General features: G+C 47.2%; 1 protein-coding gene and 1 long non-coding RNA gene across 2 annotated transcripts in view; one reads left to right on the plus strand and one right to left on the minus strand.

Moving 5' to 3' along the window:
* The window catches only part of ESYT1 (extended synaptotagmin 1), a 1,383,482-nt gene that overhangs the window by 1,279,994 nt on the left and 77,654 nt on the right, over positions 1 to 25,834 (minus strand). The gene's annotated exons all lie outside the window — the stretch shown is intronic.
* On the plus strand, positions 18,927 to 20,120 carry LOC138582456 (uncharacterized). The gene is made up of 2 exons (XR_011305026.1): positions 18,927 to 18,993; positions 20,041 to 20,120. It is a non-coding gene; the product is annotated as an uncharacterized lncRNA (long non-coding RNA).

The raw sequence follows: 25,834 nt of genomic DNA on the forward strand, positions 1-25,834 counted from the left end.
ACTCGCTGTGTGCCTTTGGACCAATGAAATCGGGTACGCGTGCTGACGCGCTCGCGCGGCACGTGTATTTTTTTCACGTGGGTTGGGAAACACCCGTGCGTCATAGGCGCGCTTACGCGCCTGGCCCTTTGGACCAATGAAATCGGGTACGCGTGCTGACGCGCTCGCGCGGGAGGTTTATTTTTTTCACGTGGGTTGGGAAACACCCGTGCGTCATAGGCGCGCTTACGCGCCTGGCCCTTTGGACCAATCATGCGGGTTGGGAAACGGCCGTGCGTCATAGGCGCGCTTACGCGCCTGGCCCTTTGGACCAATGAAATCGCGTACGCGTGCTGACGTGCTTACGCGGCCTTTCATCGGATTCCACGCAGACGTGCATGATTTTCACGTGCCAATTCACTCCGTATCAAGCTGGCCACGCGTTCACACACGGAAGACCACGCTCCTGCCCCTAAGTCCGGAATCCTGCCCCCCAGAGCCCCGAGCACGCTCCCACCTGCCATCTGCTGCTGCCTGACTGCCTGCTGCCCACGTGCCCTGCTGTTTGCTGCCTGCACATCAGCCAGGGGTGCAGTTGCTGTGACCACCCCTGCTGGAACCAAAGACTCCCGACAGCCGTACCATCGCTCCACAGCCCAGCCCCAGGACCCAGTTGGCCACCCACTCCTGCCTCTGGGGTTGCCATGTCAGGGAGCACAACATCTGGCACGACTGGCAACCCCCGGCCAGGGAGGCAGAGGGGCACCAGCTTCAGTGCCACCGAAGTTGGTGTCCTGGTGGAGCGAGTCCTGGGGCAGTATGATGCCCTCTACGGACGGATGCGCCTCGACAAGGAAGGACGGACCAGGATCTGGACGGACATTGTGACTGCCATCAACGCAGAGGGGGTGGCAGTCCGAGAATTCCATCAAGTCAAGAAGCGCTGGGAGGACTACAGGTCCAGGACCCTGAACAAGGCCCGGCGCCTCGTGAAGGCAGTGGATGCCAAGGGGCGGCGGGGCCACTTGTCGCAAGATGAACTTTGGGTCCTGGAACGCATATCCCCAGCGCTCCATGTCCAGGTCCTTGGGAGGCAGACCCGTCTGGAGTCGAGCGGTGAGTGTACATGCATACTGATTGTAAGCTGTGTGTGTGGTGGTGTGCCAGGAGTGTGCATGTTGCACATGTCTTTGTGTGGCCATGTATAAATACTATAGATACTAGACAACCGTAATGACATCTGCTTGACAAACGACACCTGTAACCAGATGAATGACATCTGGTCAATTAGACTGATCTGTATTTTATTTTTTATTTTATTTTTTTTCCTTTTTTTCTGCTCTTTGTATACCTACCTCTGCTTTAATTGTGAACTGCATAAACTGTATGCTTCCTGTAACTAAGTCTTCAAGTAACCTTGTACTGCTCTGCGCCCAGCTACCCTTGCGGGTTTGGTTCCGCGCTATATCAAATAAACAAACAAACAAACAAACAAATGTGTGTGTGCAGGGCTGTGAGACAAGCACATGTGTGCCTGTGATGTGTGAGACAAGGATGGTGCATGTGTGTGCGTGTGTGCTTGCAGTGCAAATGCTTGTGTGTGGGCACATGTGTTTGACTGTGCATGCGAGTTGGCATGCTTGTGGTGTGACACATGGATGTTGATTCCATGTGCATTAGTCTGCAGCGTGTGCGTGTGTGTAGTTGTGAAGGGTGCAACAGTGTTGCTACATGGATGCAGGTGACACTGTCATGTTGGAGAGTGAATTGCAAATGTGACATGGATGTTCATCTCATGACTGACAGTTTGCGGAGTGGTACACATGCTTGGATGTGTGCTTTGCATGTGTGCATGTGTATTTGAGTCCGTGTGTATCATGTGATGTGTGGCTCACCTTTGTCTGCTCATGCTGCTGTATGTGAATGTATGTAGCGGGCTGTAGCAATATGGCTGTTGAATGACTCATGTGTGTGCGTTGAGGAGACAAGTGTGTTGGGGATTGTGATGCCAGGTCTGGAGTATGACAATGCCACTCTTGTACAACTGTTATGTGTGTGAGTCAATTGTACAGTGTCCTGATGCCTGTCTCCTGTCTCTCCCTGCCTGCAGCGTCATCTGATGTGGAGGGCGGAGAAGGTGCTGTGGAGCACAGCAGCAGGGATGCCACCGCCAGCCGGAGACGCAAGGCCCGGCTCCCCTCCCCTGTTGTCATCTCGTCGGGGAGTGAGGAGTCCGGTGCTGTGTCCCAGGTCGCAGCTGCCGAGGGGAGGTCCAGGAGGCGCAGGAGGAAGTTGGACTCCTCGGCAGCAGAAGGGGCAGCTGAGACCCCACAGGGTTCCGCGGCGGAAGATGGCAGGGAGTCATCCAGGTTGGTGGTGGGTTTGGTGGAGGAGGAGGAGGCCGTGCAAGGGACTGAGATGGGGTCTGGAGGTGGGCATTCCACTGGTGCTAGTGGTGCAGCACAGGGGCAGGGACAGGAGGCAGCACAGGCCGCCGCGGAGGTGCCTGTGTGTAATCCTGTCCCCGGTCCTGTGTCTGCATCATCTTGCACCAGCAGGGTTGCCCACGTCCGGACCCATTCTCAGGGAGACCAGGCTGTGTTCCTCCATACACTGGGCCTTGTTCCGACCCCCTCCTCACCTGAACCCCCTATGCGCCAGTCGTCCTCCGTGCCATCTTCCTACCCACCTGTCACCTGGGTGCCCTGTGGAGCTGCCTCTGACGATGGGGCCAAGCTGGTGGAGGACACATCCCTGCCCCAGTCGGGAGTCGTGAGTCCAGCAGGGGTGGCCACCGCAACAACAGCACCCCAAACAATGGAGGATGTGCAGGCAGCAGGTGTCAGGGCACCGGCACCAGCACGTCAGCAGCAGGAGGAAGAAGGTGGGAGCCTTGATGGCTCGGGGCCATCGCCATCAGAGGGGCAGGCATCAGCCGGAGGGCAGGAGGACCCTGGACGTCAAGTGTCTTCCGTGTGGCAGCGGTTGGGCCATGCCATAGATGCGGAGCGGCGGCGGGCGGAAGAGGCGCGGCTCGCTATGGTCAGGGCGGAGAACTCCATGCGGAGGGCCCTGAGACGGGCCGAGTGCCTCGAGGCCATCCGCAGGGAGTTGGAGGTGGGTACCCTGCGGACCCTCGAAGCTGTGGAACGGGGCCGCCTCCGGGACATCGAGCGGGAGTTCGATGATGCCCTGGCCCGGAACAACGATCAGTGAGCCGCAGGACTTGCCCGCCGCCTTTGTATATAGTTCTGTAGTTTAGTTGTAGTTAGGTTTCCTTTATTTTAATGTTATTATTTGGTTGCCAAAGGACAATGCACCACATTTTTGTATATAGACAATTTCTTACTTAGTGTAAATAGTTAGGTTTCATTTATTAGGGCTCATGGACCCGGATCATCATGTTGATAGTTTGAGGGATGTTAATATGTGTTTGATTTTTTCACATGAGGCAATGTGTTTCTTCTTTCATTTGTACTTGGATTTGATTTTGGACTTTGATTTTGGACCCCTATTTTACTTAATTTTTGTTAATTTGTGTTCCTGATTTTTTTGGTTGTGCTTTTTTATTATTTAGTTTGCATTGCATGTTTATTGTTATTTTTTATTTTTACCATCCTTGTTTATTTTTAATACATTTTCATTTGATCCTTCAATGTGTTGTATCATCTCATTGCTTTCATGCATGACATGTGGGTTGTTTGGACATTCACTTGCAACATCTGTGTGTGACAGACATGTGTTCATTCATATGATTTACATTGGGTGTGTCACATGTCATTGTGTTTGATATGTGGGTGGATGGGATAGTTGTTTGGGAATTCTTGCAGGGCAGACTGTCCATTACGGTCATGATTGTGTGGGGTTGTGACCCAGGTGAAGGTGGACATGGATGGTACATGGGTGGGGGCCTTCTGGTAGGTGCCCCTGACTGCGGGGGGGGGGTGGTAGACATGGGTGGGGGCCTGCTGGAAGGTGCCCCTGACTACGGGGGGGTGGGGGTGGTAGACATGGGTGGGGGCCTTCTGGCAGGTGCCCCTGACTGCGGGGGGGGGGTGGGGGTGGTGGGAGGCATGAGCAGGTGTGCAGGGTAGTCCCCTGTGGTGTGGGTTGCATGCAGGGGACGTGGAGGGTGTGAATGGAACACCTGTGAGGACCCACCCAGCAGAGCCGCGTGTGAAACTTCCCGCGCACCCCTGTAAATGACGTACCCTAGTTTTTCGCGTGTAGGATTTCACGCGCACCCCTGGAATTCCCGTAGCCTAGCTTTTCGCGTGTGAAACTTCCCGCGCACCCCTGTAAATGACGTACCCTAGTTTTTCGCGTGTAGGATTTCACGCGCACCCCTGGAATTCCCGTAGCCTAGCTTTTCGCGTGTGAAACTTCCCGCGCACCCCTGTAAATGACGTACCCTAGTTTTTCGCGTGTAGGATTTCACGCGCACCCCTGGAATTCCCGTAGCCTAGCTTTTCGCGTGTGATACTTCCCGCGCACCCCTGTAAATGACGTACCCTAGTTTTTCGCGTGTAGGATTTCACGCGCACCCCTGGAATTCCCGTAGCCTAGCTTTTCGCGTGTGAAACTTCCCGCGCACCCCTGTAAATGACGTACCCTAGTTTTTCGCGTGTAGGATTTCACGTGCACCCCTGGAATTCCCGTAGCCTAGCTTTTCGCGTGTGATACTTCCCGCGCACCCCTGTAAATGACGTACCCTAGTTTTTCGCGTGTAGGATTTCACGCGCACCCCTGGAATTCCCGTAGCCTAGCTTTTCGCGTGTGATACTTCCCGCGCACCCCTGTAAATGACGTACCCTAGTTTTTCGCGTGTAGGATTTCACGCGCACCCCTGGAATTCCCGTAGCCTAGCTTTTCGCGTGTGATACTTCCCGCGCACCCCTGTAAATGACGTACCCTAGTTTTTCGCGTGTAGGATTTCACGCGCACCCCTGGAATTCCCGTAGCCTAGCTTTTCGCGTGTGATACTTCCCGCGCACCCCTGTAAATGACGTACCCTAGTTTTTCGCGTGTAGGATTTCACGCGCACCCCTGGAATTCCCGTAGCCTAGCTTTTCGCGTGTGAAACTTCCCGCGCACCCCTGTAAATGACGTACCCTGGCTTTTCGCGTGTGGAACTTCACACGCACCCCTGATATCGACGTGGCCAGGGCAATCGCGTGTGGGACTTCCCCGCACCCCGGGATACACGTACCCAGGGCAATCGCGCGAGTGACTTCTCGCGCAACCCGTTGTACACACACGCGCAAATTTTTGAACAGTGGGTGTCCGTGTAAATGGCGTACACCTTTGCACATCCTTAGTCCTTTGGGGTCACGGTATGGCCCATTGCTTTATGTGGGTGGTATTTGTTGGCGCAGGTTTTGGCGCACTTTCGTTGAGTGCGTCGGGACGCTACCGCCTGCTTACTTGTGGCGTACGTTTTTGGGCCTGTGCGCTGGTTTGATCGAGCGCTGTTTTGCCCTGTTCGAATCCATGAATACGTGTTGCCGGAGAGCGTGTGGGCGTTCCGCGCACTTGCCTCCTGTACTTCCCCGTGCCGCCTACATTCTTCCCCATTCCGAGTGTTGTGCCCCATTTTATTCCCCATTCCGAGTGTCCCGCCCTGTGTTCCGCCTACTTTAGAGCTGTGCGCTGCGCTCGGAGTGATAGCGCAGTGGCCGTGGCGCACGCCGTTGGTTGACCTGTGCGCCGGCGTGCGCCGCGCACTTTTTCAGCGCACGTCCTATGCTTTTCTTACGCACGGACTTCCATGAATCGACGTGCGCTGGTTTCCCTGCGCTTTTCGCTATTTTTCGGCGCAGCGCACGTATAGGCCCCTCTGCGCCGGAATTTTCGGCGCACATTTATTCCATGAATCGGCCTGTCAGGTTTTTACACACTACCATTGATTCCAAAGACAGCAGCCCAAGCTCATATTTTATGGCCGGTGCGGGCACTCCCTGGGGTAGTTTTAAAATGTTCCTCCAAAGGCCTTCAAACATTTTCCAACAACCAATCAGGCCAAATAAAAATGTTTCCACCCCATAAATTATCACTGGGACTGCCTTTTTGCAATAAAATTCCCTAACTTGGACACAAGAGAAGTAGCCATATTTCTTGTTCATCACTGCTGTCTTGGCCGCCAACCCCTGCGCCTTTGCTTTTTTGTGCCTGAACAATTCTTCAACATTGTTATTCCTAAACAAACAAAGACCTAAATACATAAAATGTTCAACGTTGTTAGAGACAGCTTTTAGGTGGTCTAAAAGCGTATACTTTAGTTTTTACAACATTAATCAGTAGGTTGTTCTTCTTTGTGTAAGACTAAGGCTACCAATTGGCGTTGCAACCCTATTGGGGTGCGGTCAATTAAAGTCATGTTTTGGGGGAAAACATTGTGTATCGCCAAAGGCCTCTCATATATCCGAAATAAAAAGTTTCAAAAGGAGTGGGGCCAATATGCAACCTTGTTTTAACCACTTATCTGTCTTTACTGCTGCAGACAGGCTTCCTTGTCTGTCTAGTGTTACACATAATGATGCATTGGAATGCAAACCATCCAAGATGGCCAATAAGGCTGGAGGACATCACCAAGCATCTAATTTAGCCAATAACTGGTTTCTGGGAACGCTATCAAAAGCCATTGACAGATCGATAAAGGCAACGTAAAGTGGTTTCAATCATTCCAATGCCTCCTTTTTTAGGAGAACAAAAATAAACCCACTAACTATCCCACACCTTTGCAGAAACCAGTATGGTAAACATCTAACCTCTTACTTTTCTTGGCCCAGCTCCCGCAAATATCTTTGAGGGAATATCCAACTATAGGCCTATAGTTTCCAGGCACTGTACGTAGTCCCTTCTTAAAAATTGGGACTACTATTGAAGTTAACCAAGAAGGTGGGAATTGTCTTTCTCTAACCACTTTGTGCAAATTGATGTCAAGGAACTGCACCAAATAAGAGGATTCCCTTTTAATACAATGTTGGCGTGTCCGTCCAGGCCAGGAGCTTGAGAGTTTTTACTGTTCACAATAATCAAATCATTGATGTCCCACTGCAGGGACCAGCAGAGGTCGCCAATCTTTTCCCACACAAAGGATACCTCAACTGTGATGAATAGATCAGCTTAAAGTGGTCCAAACAACACTCTTCTGTAATCGGGTTGATATGTAGGCTAGACTACACATTTGCATTAGATTTCACAATATTCAAAATGTCAGTGTTTTTCCCAGACAATATTAGAAGCATGCTTTGGGCGTCTGGTAAGAGTAAAAGGTTCTTATGATGAGCTAACTAGTTTTTATATGCTTTCTTGCCACGACGTCTCAACAACCCGTTTTCGGGCTTAAGGGATCTTGCGGCCCTCGGCAGCTACCTTTTCTTTTGCATTATTTCCTTATCATAAACATGACTGTGTATAACTCTTGACTTAAAACCCCTGGGTAATTTCTCATAAATACCATCCAACATTAATTGGTAATCACCATGGTGTGGTTTACCTCCTATTGCACACTGTTGGTAAATTGACAGGAATATGCAATTAAGTGAGTGTATATTATGCTCATTCAATACAACCCTGTTTGCACCGTAATGTACCTCCAGGGGAACACAAAATCTCATCTGGGACAAGTTTTTTACTTCCATGCGCCAACTCACTCTTAAGGGGAAATGGTCACTAACAGTTGTTTTTTCAACCAACATCTCCTGAGCTTCCTTAAATAGCTCCCCAGAATAAAACAATAGTCTAAGATACTTTTTTGCCGCCCCCTAGACCACGTATAATGTGCACACTCATCCCCCTTTATGTTATTCAATAAGCACAAATCCCAGGTCTCCATAAGAGATAACCATTTTTTGCCCCGTTCAATGCAGCTTTGTCAACGGGCATGGGTTTTTGATTAGCTCAGAGCTGGGGGGAAAAACACTGGAAAAATGCAGATTTTCATCACAATTACCGCGCGGTAATACTGCCGGTGCTAATAGCGCCGCAAATTCCCCATTGGGTTCAATGGACCCAATGGGGAATGGAGAATAACATTGCCTGCCCAACCCATGATCCGGCACTAATACTGCCGCATGGGTGGGCAGTAACGCAAATAAAGTTGGGCGGTATCTCAGTCGGGATACCTCCCAACTCGTGATGAGGCCCTATGTGTGTCACTAAGCTCTGTCCTGAAGAAACATTTTCTGCATGCTGCATTTTTATCCTTGGGAGAGATGGCCAAAAGAATTGTTGTGAAACCACTGACCAAATACAAACGAGCTTTGGCAAAGTCGACAGTTTTGTCTAGTGTACGCATGGGCTGGGCACTACCATAATGGTACTACCTGGCCATAAAATAGCAACAACTGGAAAATTGTGCGAGTACCTGGGTATGTGATCGCAGCACGTGGCAAATGTCAAAAACCTATATGCAAACCAAAACTGCTGGCTTTACAAATATTTGTTTTAACAGTGCGTCAGATGCAAGGAAATAAATACTCCTTATAAATCAATTGGGTAAGGCAAGGTTAAGACATGTTTAATACATCAGTACATCTGCAAGTAAGACATTAAGTCTTGGAAGACTGATTTGAAATAACACTGGCAGGACGTATACAGCACAAAGGTTGATGTTATTGCTAATTAGAGCTAGCTAAAAGAGATGCCAGGGGGATGTTTTGGGTGGAGCAGGGCAGATAGTGGGTGGGAATTGCCACAGAGAGTAGTATGGCCAGAGGCATTCAATTGATGGATAAATAACCAAACATACAGAGGCTATGTGCCCCTCCTCACATCTCAGCTCTCTTCTATAATCACTTCCTATGACAATCAGCACCACCTAATAACCAAAACTGAGAGTGGAGGCAAATGAATCACCAATAGACCAATAGAAAAAGTTATCTGCCCTAACAAAATCATTTTTTCCTTCAGGATTGTTTAAAAGTGTGACTGTCAGTGCAGCTAACGCATTGTATTCAATTTCCTTGGCAGCACATTTTTAGTTCTGGCTAGAGGGACCCTGCTGTCTAACAGTGATGCAAATGGACTTCAGTATCAAGTGGTGGTCTAATTATAGCATCAATTGGTTCGGATTGGTTCACTAAATTGCTGCAATGTTCCTTTGGGCCCTAACAGGGTTGACGAGCAGATATTGAAAGCGCAGGTGTGCCTGCAAACAAAGCAGATAGGGGTAATGGTATCCACTGAAAATGTCATAAAATCTGTAGCCAGTGAAAATGACATAGTATAAATACCTCTGAAATTAAAATGTGGCCGAGCAAAAAGTAGTAAAAAAAATGCAGCTAAAAAGTAGCCAAAAATGTAGTGCTGCTAGGGTAGTTTTATGGAAAGGAGGGGTTTGCAGGTTTGTGATTGCCTAGTTTAGGGTTAGGATAGGGCTTATGGTAAGGATAAGGGTTAGGCTTAGAGTAAATATTTTGGTTTGAATTAGGGTTAGAATTAGGGTCAGGATGGTTACTGCAGAGCTGGTGATGTTGGGGTTTGGTTAGTCTTTAGGGTAGATTAAGTGTGACGTTAAGTGCTAAGGTAAGAGTTATTGTAAGGCTAGGGCTAATAGGGTAATGGTTTGTGTAATTGTTAAAGGATAAAGTAGGATATAGGTTAGGATAAACACAGTGGTTAGAGCAGAGTAAGTATTAGTGTTAGGGTTGCAGTCAGGGTAAGGCTAAAGTTAGGATTAGAGCAAGGGTTTGGATTAGGGCAAGGGAATGTCATTTGGGGCGAGCTGGTGATGAGGTAGGAGTTGGGTTCACTATTTATTTTCCATTGATGATGTATTGAGTAACATGCAAATATGATGCTTTAGCGTGCTGAAGGATTAGTGTTCTGTAAGTGTTCCGGGTAGTAATTAGCTTGTGGAAGGTTTATGAACAGCTTTTGGGTGACCTTCTTACTGGCAAAACTGTCACATTTTGCATTGATTTTATTGAATGACTACATTTTTGAAAATGACTTTTTGTTGGCTACATTTTCACGTGACTACATTTTTCTGGGGACATTTTCACATAGATCCAGGGTGATTGGGGTAGCAGCATGGAACAGAGTGGACTGTGAGTCAGATAGTTAGGCTCCATAAGTTCTTTTGAGAGGGATCCACACACCCACTCTATGCCTTCACTAGGCTACACAGCTAGGTTATTTATGATCCTTTGCAGAAGGGATATGGCTAAGATATTTTAGGCGTGATGGGCCTTGACCAGCCGCAGCTTGATGCATTTGCAACGCATACATAAGATTTCACAAATGGATTATCAAAGTTTGCACATTAAAGTTTTCTTGATTAGCAAACACACCCATTTGATTAGCAATGTTGTACTAATATTTTTAATGTCACCAGAAGTTATTTGGATCCAAAACATAAAATGAGCCTCAATACAGCAGATATTAATGAGATGAATCAGGTCTTGCAAATTCTTTAAAATTCCACTAGACCTGCAAGTAATTTAGTTTACCTACTCGACCAAAAAGAAATGTACTGGACTCATAGCAATGTGCGACAAATAATGTAAAATGCGTTTTCTGTAAAATAGTGCATGTTACCACAAACCCACTTTGTTTGACACACTGCTGCCAGCCAGAAGCCAGCTATGCACAGTGAAACTGATTTGACATTTACTGCAAAAAAAGTAAATTTTACATAAAAGTTTAAAACATCCCCTGCAAACGGTACTTGTCCTTCATAAAATCTACTGGACTATGCGAGTGGGTGAGTGGACTTTGTGAGCTCTGGCTGTCTGTAAAAGGTTAGCTGCATGAATGGACACAAATAAATAGATGTTACTCAGTAGCAAACTTGTTTTGAACTCAAGAAGGAACGTACCTTACTGATATCCACAGAACCGGCACTGCAAGCCCTCTAACGTTCTTGCCGGCAACGACTGACCCGCCGCGCTTCCTGGAGGAGGCAGGGCTTCACTGCAACACACGACACGTGACTCCATCACGTGATCTCGGGCGCCTACAAAGAGCGGAGGCTGCCGCCCGCCCCGTGTGTGCTACTCAGTAGCAAACTTGTTTTGAACTCAAAAAGGAACGTACCTTCCTGATATCCACAGAACCGGCACTGCAAGCCCTCTAACGCTCTTGCCGGCAACGACTGACACGCCGCGCTTCCTGGAGGAGGCGGGGCTTCACTGCAACACACGACACGTGACTCCATCACGTGATCTCGGGCGCCTACAAAGAGCGGAGGCTACCATTCTTGTGGCGTTAAGCCCGAGAGGAGTAAAGGCCAGGGACTGTTGAGCGACTGTTCGGCGCACTGTGGCAGCACCAGAAAGGTAAAGAACCCGTGTTGTCCCTACTTTACTGCCACAACCCTGTAGTCACCCTCTCACCACACTAATGGCTCCTCCATCACCCACGGAGGACGACATCAGCCTCCGGCTGCGTAGCAGCAGCAAAACAGACCAAGAGAGCTTGCAAGATCGCCCTGCCAGTACTAAAACAGCTGACAGCCAACGGAAGGGTGAGACAGGTCCGCCAACATCTACTACTCCTAAGAGTAAGGAAAGACCTCATTGCAAACATCCAATGACCGATCACCCCGCTTCCTCCTTCACTGATCATCCTCTTGCTTCATCACCAGAACGTGATTCTGACCCCGGACCTGGAAACCTGAAGGGCACCGTACAAGCAGGAGGGCGGGAAAGTCTCGCTATTACAGCGGGAAATTCGTCCAGTCACTCCAGCCAAACAGCAAGAACGGAGCGGCACCAGCCGCCCAGTCTGACCACCGCCTTGGCAAGTGACTCCTTGCCGGTGACCATCGGAGGGCGGGCACGGCAGGGACTTGTCGAGCAGGGCTTGTCAAACAAGAACCTACCGCAACCTACCCAACCTACCAACGGAAAAAGCGACCTGGAGGGCCCACACACCTCGCCACGTCCGCTTCAAGCAGCACTCCAGAAGCTTGGGGAAAACCCAGATCGGGTAAACACGCCAGTCAGTGGCTCGACGCGGGCTGAGGCGGGCCCAGCGCAAGAATACTTGTACGACACAGCCATCATGGTTCAGGCTCAGGTCCATCAGAGTCGAGCCCACCAAACAGACCTTGAAAGGAAGCTTCATTTCAGGAAGGCTCAGCTAACTACGGGGAAGATTACTCAAACTGCCTCATGGGACACGGAATCAGAAGACGAGGTCTTCACGAACAAAGGGCTGGAGGTGTATTCACCATTAGAAACAACCAGCACCACGGACCCTGAACGGGCCCGAAACCCCTTAGTAGACATTAAGATCGTAGGGTCCACAGGGTCCCTAGAGGGGAACGAATCCCCAGTTCACGATCTTGACCGACAACTGAGACCCCAAACATCAAATCCAGCTGCAGGCACGCCTTCAGTGCTGGCTGAAACACAGCTGAGCGACACGAAGCAACACGGCACAGTCCCTACAAATTCACCTCAGGGAGTAAAGATTGCTCGCAACAACGAAAACTCTAATCAGAACCAAATAAGGGAGAAAAAAACGATATCAAAGACCCTGAAAAAAAAGTCATCTCTAAACCATTAGGAGGGCACAAAGGAAACCCGAGTGTGACAAATCTAAGCAGCCTAAAGGAATACTTTCTAAAGCAACACAAAAGAAAGATAAGTCAAGAGTCTGAGCTATCAGACGCCGAAATCCTAGAGGCCATCCAAGATAACTCTCCTCTGAGTAAAGCCAGGAAAACTGATACAAACCTCCAAGGACGGATTCAGACAGCACATGCACTCATCGACCACGAGACTATGCAATCGGGGGACCTGAATCAAATGAGACCAGTGCTGCCCGAACTGTCTCAGCAAGAAGAAAGAGAAGAAGACGCGAACAAAAAGAAATCAGATGTAACAAATAAGCTCCCTGAAGACTCTCTCAGTCTCCCAAAGCTGCCACACGTGAACCTGCCAATCTCTGTGTCCACTCCAGATGGACCAAAGCAGACCCAAAATTTCTGCCCCAGGCAACAACTAGAAAATCATGCGTGGACCCGGCCGCATATTCTGGGAAACTCGAGCCAAACGTCGGAAAACCTATCTCAGCCTCCCCAAGCTAACACATCAACTGCAGAAAGAAGACTCTCAGAAAGATTCTCGACACTCCACGCCACTAAAGACTCTAACACCCCGCAGAAAAGCAGACGCCCTGGGAACACATCAAACATGTCAGAAAACGACTCTCCCTCGACAAAGAAAAAAGACCTTCTGTCGGTGATGTCTGCATTCTCAATAGTACTAAACCCCTTCACAAAGCTGTATGAATCAATACACGAGGCCTTGAAAGATAATACAGCAATGATCAGTGAATTAAAGGACAAGCTAATTTTCGTGGAAGGCTACCTAACAGCAACGGAAAGAACTTCGAACTCCATACATTTAAAGTTGGAGGAAAAAATAGACATTATGATGACAGAATTACTAAAGAAAGATGGCAGCACTCATACAAATGTGGAATTACCAACCAAAACCACACAGTCCACACAGACCGAGAAGAACAAAGAAGTCGCCCCAATCTTTGCAAAAATTCCTGCAAAACACAAAGCCGATGAGATTACACCAGCACTACTGTCCCCACCAAAACCCACACCCAGGGGGAAAGTCAAAGAAAAGATCAAAAGCGGCATCAAAACCTCTGTGCTGTTGTGCCCAAAGGAATCCCCTCAAAAAACTCTTCCAAATCGAAACTGTATTGGGGAGACGGAGACGGGAGTCAACCAAGGGGAAGCGATTATGAACCCCTTACCCTCAAACTTGAAGCAGACGAATGTAACAGACACATCTAGAATAAGTGTAGACTCAAATTCATCTTCAGATCTGTCGAACATATCGCTGTACTTTGACGAAAGGGAACCAGACTCCCCACTGCCGTCAAATTGTGACGACGCTCCAAAACAAACGCAAACAATCCCCACAAAAAAAGATGAACCTACTCGAGAACTTAAGAAAAAAAGTCACCCCGAGGCATCTAGGGAGCTGCTCAGACAACGATCTCGCTCAAACTCTCCATCTACTGCCCTAGAAGCTCTGAGAAACTTAAAGGAGACACATGAAAATGCCGGACACGAGCCACATAGAGATCAAGACCAGAAACACTACAAATCTCACTACTCCGCCAGAGCTCAGTCATTGAAGGAACAAAGAGGAAATAAGGACGCTGCCTCAGACAAAGACAAAATCTTTGAAGGGGGTAAACTCTTCAAGCTAGAACAAATATCATCTAAAGACTCTTATCTGGTCCTAAACCGCAGAACAGTCTTAAAAAGACTGGGGAAAATAGGAAAACTCTGCCACTTAAGATCGGAAGACTTCATACTGGTCGAACCCTACCATCGGGAACACAAAGCAAAAGCCTACCTCCATTTAAGAAGAAAAACATCATTGGTGTTAACCCCCGACGTGCACAAGGATCTCCAAAAAATGGGCCTAAAAATCTACTGCCTTCAGAAACAATCGAAGGACAACGCTATGGCGACGAAAGAAAAAAGTGAAGGTTCAAATCAAGACAGGGAGCGACACAGAGAAAACAACGTACAGAGGCTCCCGAGAAAACAAAACGCGGCATATGGCAACGAAAGGTGGTGGCGGAGCAACCAAACTACCCCTCCAACTACGACCCGAACCAAAAACTACGATGCACCAAAAACACAAAGCTATCACGAGAAAAGAGAAATAAGACAATCTAGAACGGAAATCACAAAAGAGAGCAGACCATTAAGAGAAGCGAGTGCACCATCGGCACAAAATCCATGGAAATGGATTTCGGAAACCTTTGCGCAAAATCACAAGAAATAGCAACAAACCCAAGGACCAAATCCGACGGAGAAGCAACGCACCGGTCCCTTAAATCCTCCACTAAAATGCACCCTAAATATGGCTTTGTGGAATACGAGAGGACATTGACATCTCACAACGCCTAGTGACACAAATTTAGGTATGTTCGAACTGATCTGCCTTCAAGAAACGTGGTTGGTTCATAAACCAGCCATGGACGGATACGCAACAGAGGTCTCGCCTGCCTGCAAGTCCATTCTAGGACGCCCCTCCGGAGGCATACTAACAGCTATCCGGATTGGTTCAGGGATCACTCCAAAAGGGAAAATAGCAGAGGGTTATGGAATGCTAACGACGCTGACTACATGGTTCCATCAAGACTTAACCAGAGATGCTTGGATAAATTCGGAGTTAGGCATAATAAACCTCTACTGGAACCCGGCGAAAACCAGCACTACAGAGTTCTGCACCATGGTCGCCAACCAAATTGACGACCTAACGGTGGAGCGGAAAGTACCCAATATCATCATCTGCGGTGACTTTAACTCTAAATGTGAGGGGAGAGTGAAAAACAAACAAAGCCCTAACTCAACGATGGACGAAAGAGGTCGAGCCTGGTCCCTCCTAATGAAATCAAGGAACTTCCACAATGTATCATTACTCCAAGATCGAGAAACACAAATTCCTACGTGGGAAAGACTGAGCTCGACCGCCACGCTGGACTATATATTCATCACTGAAGGGCTGATAGCCTATTTCACCGACTTTACTGTGGTGAAAACGCAGGAAAGTGATCATAACCTCCTAAAAATGTCATGGAACGGAAAAGTTCCATCAAGGTCCTTCTACCCAGCAGTGGTGGATTCTAACTTACAACAAAACAGGCTCTGTTTAACTTCCGACAATGTAAAAAATTTCACGTCCAACATTGCGAGGAAAAATGTCCAAATAACGAAGAGTAAAAGCGACAGACGACCAGAATACGTCTCGCTTCTGGCCCTACATAAAACGAACTTTGCGGGAACAAAAATATGGAAACCTACGCATATGCACTCTTTTGACACAGAAGTGGCGACAAAAAGGCTGAGTCTTAACAAACTGAAAAAAACAGCCATAAGAGCTGACTCGCCGGAAACATGGTCTAATTATCAAGCGGAACAAAAATCCTACAAATCATGGCTAAAACAGCACCGGTTGCTTATGTACCAAAATGACGCCGAAGCAATGCTCCATACTTGCGCCACAAGGAACACTCGAGACTTTTGGTCGCTATTGAAATCAATTAACGGGCAGAGGGCAAATGTGCTGGCTAACTGTGTCCTAGAGTCAAAGTGGATTCAGCACTTTACAGAGCTGTACCGCTGCCCCACCACCTCGTCATTGTATCCTCCTGTCCTCTCAGATTCTCCATGGATCACTCTCTCATCGGTTGAGGACATCAGAGAAGTAATCAACAAACTTAAATCCTCAAGGGCCCCAGGGCCAGAATGCTTGACTAACATTGACTGACCTCAAGGCACACCCACTATTATGGGCGCAAGCAATTGGCGAAATATTCACTCAAACTCAGAAAACCAAAGAAATTCCTAAAACCTGAACAGAGGCTGTACTGGTGCCCATCTATAAAAAAGGAAATAGAGATATCCCCGCCAATTACAGACCTATAGTCTTATTGGACGTCATAGGGAAGATTTTTGCAGCACTACTCCTACGCCACTTCAAAGTCTGGGCCAGTGCCTCCCCGGCAGCCGATATGTTTTAAACAGGATTCCAGAAGGGAGCAGGAACGTCAATTAACCTTCTGTTTTTGAACATACTCAAAGCAAACACAAAGAGGGGCACTGGAAAGGTCCACATGGCAATGGTGGACCTGTCCCAGGCCTTTGATCTGGTAGACCGAGAAAGACTGTGGACCAAGTTAGCCACCTGGAAATGTCCTGACCGGATTCTTGCACCAATAATGGCACTCCGTGCAACCACTTCACTCAGAGTTCGCCTAAACCAACAAGGCACACTGTCAGAGCAAATCTTTACAAAACGCGGAGTAAAACAGGGCTGCCCTCTGGCCCCAGCTCTGTTCATTTTGTTTATTGGAGACTTCCAAGATTCAGAGAAATTAGTAAGATCCTTCCCACCGCGAGTAGGTGTCTCTAAAGTCTCAAGACTGTGATACGCCGACGACTTAATTCTGATTGATCAGACGGCAGTGGGCCTTGAGAGACAACTAACAAACTTGGCCAAATACATGGAAGAAAATAATCTGCAAAGAAATAAAAACAAAACCAAAATTCTGTCTTTCTCAAAAGGCACAAAAAAGACAAAGAAATGTCCGGTATGGTTTCTTGATGAAGAAAAAATTGAAGTAGTAGACGAGTTTAAGTATCCGGGCATCCAACTAGACAACACTTTGAATGACATTTCACTACAAGCCTCGTTATGGTCAAAAATCAAGAACTTGACAGCCCAATCTCGAGCTGTTGACAGAAAATTCGGCAAGTTTTCCTGGACCCCGGTACTACAATTCTATAAAACAAAGGTAGTACCGGCCATAACATACGGCATGGCATCCAACTTAACTTTACCTGTTGAATTTTGGCTGAGACTGGAAGGTTTTCTATGGAAATCGGTCTTGGGGCGTCCTACCTCAGCCCCCATGCCAGCCATTCGGCGCGACCTTGGCCTTCCCTCACTAGCCTCAGTTGTTATGCAAAGCGCGATTCTACTTTATAGGAAAATACGGACCTCTGACTCTTTGCCGATTTTTCGGATATTAGAAAATGAACTGGAAAATGGGAAGTGCATACCACTCACTAACTGGGCGAAGAAAATTGAAAAAAAACTAGAAGAAGTCCACTGTACGGACGACCTCCTCATCTCTAATCCTGGGCGTGTGAAGCAAAAACTTCTAGAACAAGATTGGATACGTACTAATGAGAAAATCCTAACGTACACATCCCTAAAAGACTTGCCACCCACTTATAATCGGCCAAAGGTTCCGTTGAAATATTGCGAAAAATTTCCCGAAAAAAAGTTGTGAAAAATTCTTCTGCGGGCCCGCCTGAATCTTCTGCACACGAGAGAAATTTTGGCCAAAAGAGCTCTGGCTAATTCTTCTTATTGCCGGGTCTGCGGCCTAGTTGACCAAATAGAATCTGTCCGTCATCTACTCACTTCATGTGTTGGACTGGCGCAGGAAAGAAGGGCTTATTTGACACCACTCATCACGTGCCCTTTTACACTCGACGAAGAGACAATATGGTTCCGTCTAATTGCAGGCGACTCCACTAGATGGTCCAGAGCGGCAGCTAAATTTCTCGAAGTAGCTCTGGTAAAAGTCAGTGACATTGGCTCATTGCCTGCAACCTCAGTAAGAGACCTTCAAGGAAATTCGAGAGTGGTGTCGTGAGTCCTGGGTCAACTTCCAACCTTCAAAAGTAGCACAAATACAGTTTGCCACAACGCAGTTTTGTAAAAAACCCTAACAGGTTAATAAACAAACAAAAAAAAAAATAGATGTTATAAAAAGGCTCTGAAAACAGTTTGGCCAGCTCTGTCACGCAGGTGCTAATATTTAATGCAATCATAATCAGAGTGCAAAGTGAGCTCTGGTGGCTAACTACAGTATGTGGTATTGCAGTAGATGTGTCGATGTACAGTCTGGATGGAACTATTGATCATTCTTTTGTGCAAACATCTAGTTAGCCTTGTGTATTCATTATGTAAGAGGGATGAAAGTAAGATAATGAGCCCCACCAACAATGACACCCCCCACCATGTCCACGGGTAACAGCAAAATCCTGTTACTCATGGGAATGGTGGGGACTGCACTGTATGTGCAGCGGGGAGCGCTGAAATCAGCCATCCCTGCCGCACATGTGCTCTGCGGACCCTCCCGGGCCAACAGTGAAAGCTGATAGACTCGGATGAAAAGGATGCCTGGGGGCGTTAAGAAAGAAATGCCTCAAGGCATCCTTTTTTAGCGCCCTGTCCTGTCCCTCAAACAGACTGGGTCAGACTTTGCAGACCCACCCCAGTCTGTGCAAGAGATAGGACAGGGGGCAGAGTGCTGCGGAAGGGTCGCAGCGATGTCACGTTGCGGACCCACCCACGTTCAGGAACTGAAACGAAACCAAACAAACTCCACAGGTGGTTATGTTTGGTTTCGTTTTTGTAACTTCCTGCACATGGGTCAGGCTCCGCAGTCCACACAAATGACGGGAGACGAGAGGCAGAGGAGCTGGCTGTACCAGACCCAGCGCTGGTAAATTCATTTTTTTTTATGTCCCGAGTTCTGCAGTGCAGACTCTCCCCTGCAGAACTCGGGAACCGGTGATAGCCACCAAGAGGGTCCCAGACCCCCCTCTCCTGGACTACAAAATTCCCACTTTTGTTTCGGGCTGTGTGAGAGGGGTACTTTTGCAGTCCCGGAGGGCGTCTACCAGTGCGGGAGTCAGGACAGATGGCCAGCTGCCCATGGCTCACTCACTGTGAAGTTTGAACACTGGCCTGGGCCACTGCACTGCAATTAAAGTGAAGTGCCAAGGTTCAGTGTTCAAACTTTACGAGTGAGGAGCTTGTGCGCACTGCAGAGTAGAGAGCTGCTGAAATGAGAGTGGAAAGCAGCCTGAGGCACCTGTGGGGGGCAAACAAAACATTAATGTCTGCCACCCCCACGGGTGCCTCAGACTGCTTTCCACTCTAGGAATGGTCTGTGCTAAGCACAGTCTGTGCATTTAAGTGCAGTGCCCAGGCCAGTGTTCATATGTAGCCGTGCAAATATTAATAAAATCACAGGGTCACATGCACACTAGAGGGATAGGCTTGCTGCTTTGGTATGTGTTCAAACAGGGGCGCAACAAAACCTAAATTTCAGGGGGCGGGATAACCTTTCAAATGTTGGGAGAGGCAATAACATCAGAGACGGTGGGGGAGTGGCAAGCCTATCTGTGGGGGAGCATCTCTCTTCTTTATGCATTCTGTTGAGACTATTCTAGTGCAGCTTCAATGTTACAAGCAGCTTACTCTCTCCATTAAGTCCGGAAGTACCCACTTAAGGCCTGTGGTGAGAATGAGCGGTGTCCTGTCTCCTCTCTACACTTCTACTCACTCCGCTGACATGAAAATACTAACCCAACTTAACGATTTCGATTGCCTAAAAATGTATGCATATGAATGTAGGTGCTATATATGAAATGCTCACGTTAGTAATTGTCTGTGCTGTTTATCATCTGTGTTCTGTTTTGTCCAGTAAATGTGAACAACGTGGAGACTAGAGACAACTAATGCTTAATATATTCTTTCCTTACAGAAAGAATGTTCCCTTCAAAATTGTCTGTGCCTCTGATGGTGATGCTTGGGTGGATGTGCAAATAAAAATGTATTCACCAAGTCGGATCGGTGCCTTTGTACTTCTTAAAATGAAAGAGACTGCCGGTAGGTGTGCGAAGTAGATTTATGTGCTACAGTTTGACCTGGGTTAAAATGTTGTCTAGTGTTTTGAGTGTGCATATTTTCTTAATGAAAATGCTATACTACATTAGAAGCATTCATTTTGCTTTATAGATGCAATATTGGTTTAATGTTGATTGGTTTGACAAACAAGATTGGGGAAACTCAGATAGACTGTCATTTTGGTCAGCCAGTTTGGATATCATTTTTCACGGTGGCATGCATTTTGGTAAAGCCAACGGGAGTATGTTGTGAGGGTACTGGCATAAATTGGCAGAACTAGCGTGGACATATTGTCTTACAGTATCATTTACTACCATTATGCACAAAGCAAACATGAGTATGTTCTTATATGCGAATACTGGCATATATTGGTGCAGCCAGTATGGAAATGTATGGATACAGCCAGCAGGAAAATATTTTTATACTTGCACATATTATGGGCAAAGGCATCATGAAAACCCGGTATTTAAAAAAGGTTCTCGTGGGGAGAACCCCCCAAACACCCATTGGGTGGTGTGGGATTCCTCGCTACATTCCGTCACTCTGGCATATCGGGACACATACTTACGTCCCTCCAGTTAAAGAATTCATCAGTCGCCACTGATAAATGCAACCAGCAGGCCACAGAGTGAGACTTGCCATTAAAAGCAGTTGGCCATGTGATCATGTATATTTTCAAAAGGATTCACTCATCAATGTGATGCATCTTCCCCAACAAAACAAATCTAGTTGACACTATGGGCCTCATTACGACCCAGGCGCTAAGTGGTTAACGGCGCCGTAAAAGCTGCAGCACTGTTAACCACTTAGCGCCTTACTACGAGGTCCCTTTGCGGGACCAGCCGTTAAAGTAGGCACCCGCAAAGGGACCTTGCAGGCAATTACGGTACCGCAATTTGCGGTACCGTGATTGCCGCCTTCCCCATTCCCATTGAGTCCTATGGGGCAAAAATGGGAATGGGGAAGGGCCATGGGAAATGGGAAAATACCGCCCCGCCAACCTTGGAATGGGGCGGTATTTCACCATGGCGGACTTGTTACAATACCGGCACCAACCATGGTGCTAACAGCACCATGGTTTAGTGCCGGTGTTGTAATGAGGGCCTATGAGATTTAGATACACTAACCTAAACTTTACTGTAAACCACAGAGACAATGCAGTGTTTTACAGAAACAATACTGTAGTTCTGCATTATGCAACAACTTAAATTGTTAGGAATTGAATTGCATGACTCTTTTTAATAAAGTTATACACACTGGCCTTTGCCAAAATGAATACATCTTTGCCAAAGAGGATATAGTTAGCTTAATAAAAGTATCATCCAGATTACTTCTGGTTTTCAATAGATTATAAAAGAAAAAAGAAAATCTTGCCTATCACTCCCACACAGGTGTTTGGCATGAAGGAGATTATTACTATTGCACTCTCTCTCCTTTAGCCCCTTTGAACTTGCAGTGAACAGAGAAGTGGGTGGCAAGTGCCTTGAAAGCCAGAGAGGAATTCAGGGTGAGCAGTGCTTTTATTGAACAGGGTAACTTCAATAGCTAACTTTGCTACCCAAGTTTAAATTTAATGAGCAAACCTACAGAATTGCATAGTGAATTGCTATGCGACACTGCTTATTGTATGCCTTGGCCGTTGGCACAGAGAGCAAAAGATCCACTTCTGAGCATATGCATGCCATAACATGTTAAAGATTCCTTTTTCAGTGATCCCTACCTACAGTTGCTTGTGTTTCCATATAGAGGGGAGTCACATAGATGTTCAATCTGTATGGATACCACTAGGAAAGGGTCAAGACTGCTTGCATATGGTTGATGCCCTTCTGCAACAGCACAAATGGGCGAACAAATGCTGGAATGCAACGCTGCCTAGAGTGATTCATAGCTTCCCAGTTATCACATTTTGGTGCAAACAGAATACACCCAAACATTAACAGTCGCTTGTGCCACTGCACTTGCTGCAGAACACAGTATGCAAGTGGAGGTCACAGGTTTTACACCAGCAAGACAGTTTTGCAGCCCTTCAGTAGCGGTCTCTGTTTAATGTGTAGTGATCACAGGCGAGGTTTCAAACTGCCTCCTGAAAACATGTGCTCTTTGGCAAAACACTTTCTAATGGCTTCTTCACTAGGCTAAATGTTGCGACACAGGTCAAACCACTATCTCCCAAAACCTCTGACAGAATTGGAAGACCCTTTAGAAACAGGCTATATATTCACACACTTAAAAAGCTGAACAGAACTCCCCACAGCATTTAACTAGTTTTTAAATATTGCGTTGGAGAGACAGATCACCAGAGTATCACACTTGTTACAAGTGCCCTTACCATTTTTCCAAAATAGTCTTACAAAAAAAAGTACACAAATCAGATCCTTATGCACAGTCTACAAAAACGTGCAGCATACAAACGCCTGATTTATTAAATTTGCGGCATTGACATCTTCATCACCCAGGTTTTATTGGCGATCTTGCGGGTTTGCATTGCAAGCTGAAAAAGTAATTTGATTTTGTATCTGAACCCACCACCAGTGCTGGGAAATGTTAGCGAAGCAATGATATGAAAGGACAGTCGGTGAAAATGTCTGATACATTCTTAACGTCATCACCAGGATCAACTGCTCAATAAGAAGACATTTCTACGAGATGTGTCTTCACAATGAAAAAAGTGCAAGTAGTAGAACATTCTTGTAAACTGGTGCCACTTAAAGTTAAGACATTGCTAGTTTATTTTAGTCAAGTTGGCATTACTTGCAGTTGTATTTGCTCCCCAAAAGTGAGGCTTGGCCCTGAAGCAAATTTCCATTTTGTCTGTGTCGGATCTATAAATTACAATCAAATATTTGCAGCTTTATTTTCCAACAATAAATGCAGGCCTTCATTTAGAAGAATTTAAAGTGACAATATGACTGATACACCCGACCCAACACCTCAATCATTGGTTAATGCAGTATGTTGTTCATGATGAATACGAGCAAGACACAGCATACCTATGAAGAGACACAGCTAACAGTTCAACCACCTATTGCATTCAGAAAGTGATGGCATACTTTCAATTGAAAGAGAAATTTCTTACAGCCCAGCTTCCTAATGACCAACTGTCAGAACAATGGCTTGGAGAAAAGACCCATCCTCCAAAGCTCAGTCCACCTCCCTCGCCAAAGACTACAATAGACCGATTCATACCGCCAAAGCCAGTAGCTACAATGTGAGAATAGATAACGCACAGTCCAACACCTGCAAACACTTGACAATCCTGCGCGAACTTGAGTCGCCAGTCACCCCTCCCACAGACCTCATCGCAGACGACACCTGGTGCACCAAGGTGCAGGAAGCCTTCATGGGAAAAATCTCCTCCCTCCAGGAGAAAATCTGCGACACGCAATGGGCCATTCACGCCAAACCAGCCTACCTACCACCCAATTTGACTTCCGCCCGGTATCGGAACTCGAAGTGGTCAACATCATCAAAGGCCTCAAGCCCTCCTGCTGCAAAAGGGATGTCTATCCGGCCCCCATCATCAAAGACTGTGCCGAGACTCTCACACGCATCATCACAGCTATTATCAACTCCTCCTTCGCCACTAAAACTTTCCCAACTTCCTTGACAACAACCAACCGCCTGCCCATAGCCAGAGCCATCACCTGAGCCAAACTGGACTGTTGCAACACCCTCTTTGCAGGTAATTATGAACGTAACTTGTGCAAGCTACAAACTATCCACAACAATGCCCTGCAGGCCGCCCCAGGCTTGTCCAAGCACAACCATGTTACAGAAGCCAGGAAAGATGCCCACTGGCTCCCAATCCATGAGCATATTAAATTCAAGACCCTCTCCATCGCACACAGGTGCACCACCAACACTGCCCCGGCCTACCTTTCACGCCGTGTGGAGACATACACCCGACATCGCCCACTAAGTTACACAAACAGCCACCTCCTCAGAGTGCCTGCCTTCACTCGAAAGACTGCAGGAGGATCAAGCTTTCCGTTCATTGCTGCAAAGCTCTGGGACAATCTCCCCATCGCCCTGAGAAATGTACCTGCCTACTAGACCTTTAGAAAAAACTTTAATACTTGGCTCTTCGCATAAAGCTCGCTGAGTTAAGACACTAAGACATTTTGATACCTATCTACTCCATTCCCTCAATGTACCATTGTATGTATGCAAAGCTCCCGGAGCTAAGACACTAAGACATTTTGATACCGGTCTCCCCCCCCGCCATTGTACTTTTTGTATGTATTCTTGAATTCTCTCACCTAATCTAACTAGCGCCTAGATACCTAATGGTTCAGTGTGCAGCAACAAATGCAAAAATAAATCAATAAATAAATTACAGCATTTAATTTCAATTGAGCAATTTGTCAACCAAGAACATCTTTGGGAATAAGAACTGGGTTAGATACCCATCGGGGCCGCAGAGTATGCAGGGGATCTGGGGCCCGGCACCCCGGGGAAAATCTATCTCTAACAAAGTTAATAATACCCTTTCAATGTTTCTGCCCAAAAACTTGGCACCTGTCCCACCAAGGAAATTCTTAAATTGGCTCCCCTGATACCCATAAGGAAGGTATACCAAAATGGTATTTTTGAGGGCATCAGCACAAACATTCTGAACAGTAAGGGAAATCAACTGATGACTTCACATTTAAGAAGTCTTGCTGAAGTGGGAACTTGTAGGGTGTATGAGGTCTATACGGATAGTGAGCACTTGCAGTGTGTATGAGGTCTGTATGGATAGTGTTCACCTGCAGCGTGCATGTTGTCAGCATATAATACTGACCTGTTGTTTGAGCTGAGTGTTCTGTAGGGGACCGTTGAGGTTACAGAGAATGAGAGGGGGAGTAAGGACTGCCTGGGTGGTGGTGGAGGTTCGCATATGGCAATTTGCAGACGGCTTACTTCTTTATACACAAATGGCAATAAAGTGGAGTGGACTTACCCTCTCGGTATGACGACTCTCTGTCCATCCTTACTCACCAGTACAGTTGCCTTTGGAGTGGTCTTCGCAAGATATGTGCCAGAGTTCTTGGACTACTGCTTGGGATCCTAGCCCCAACCCAATACTGATCATGCCCCACCCATGGATCCCCCTCAGTATCTGCTTCAGGGCTCAAAGGCAAAATGGGTTTGGCGAAAAAGAGACTATTAGCCGATCCAAAGGCACTTTTTATGACCACTCTAGGTGGCGTCGCCAGAGGGCGCACCGCCCAAATTAGGAGTAGGCGGGGAAGGGACAACCCGGCCTCTTCTCCCCAAGGATTTTCGGTAGTTATTTTCAATTTGAGGGCGGGCTGTATTTCGATAAACGTATGCCAATGGGGTGCTCAGTCTCATGTGCTTATTTTGAGAGGTTTAGCAGGTTCCTTGAATGGTCTTTTTAGGAGTGTGCAGCTCCGGAAGGAGTGATCCATTATTTAGATGATTTCTTGTTTTTTGGAGGACCTGGGAAGGCGTCTTGTGGGAAGGCCTTAGAGACTTTCATTGAGATGGCTGCTTCGTTAGGGGTATCATTGGCATTGGAAAAGACAGCAGGCCCATCCACTTGTTTGACGTTTCTGGGTATATAATTGGATACGATAGCCGGGGAATCGAAGCTTTCCAAGGGCAAAGTGGCAGAGTTCCAGGGTTCTTTAGAGAAGTGCATGAGA

This window comes from Ambystoma mexicanum, chromosome 3q (genome assembly GCF_040938575.1).
Source record: "Ambystoma mexicanum isolate Mex_15411 chromosome 3q, UKY_AmexF1_1, whole genome shotgun sequence".
NCBI classification, from domain to species: Eukaryota; Metazoa; Chordata; class Amphibia; order Caudata; family Ambystomatidae; genus Ambystoma; species Ambystoma mexicanum.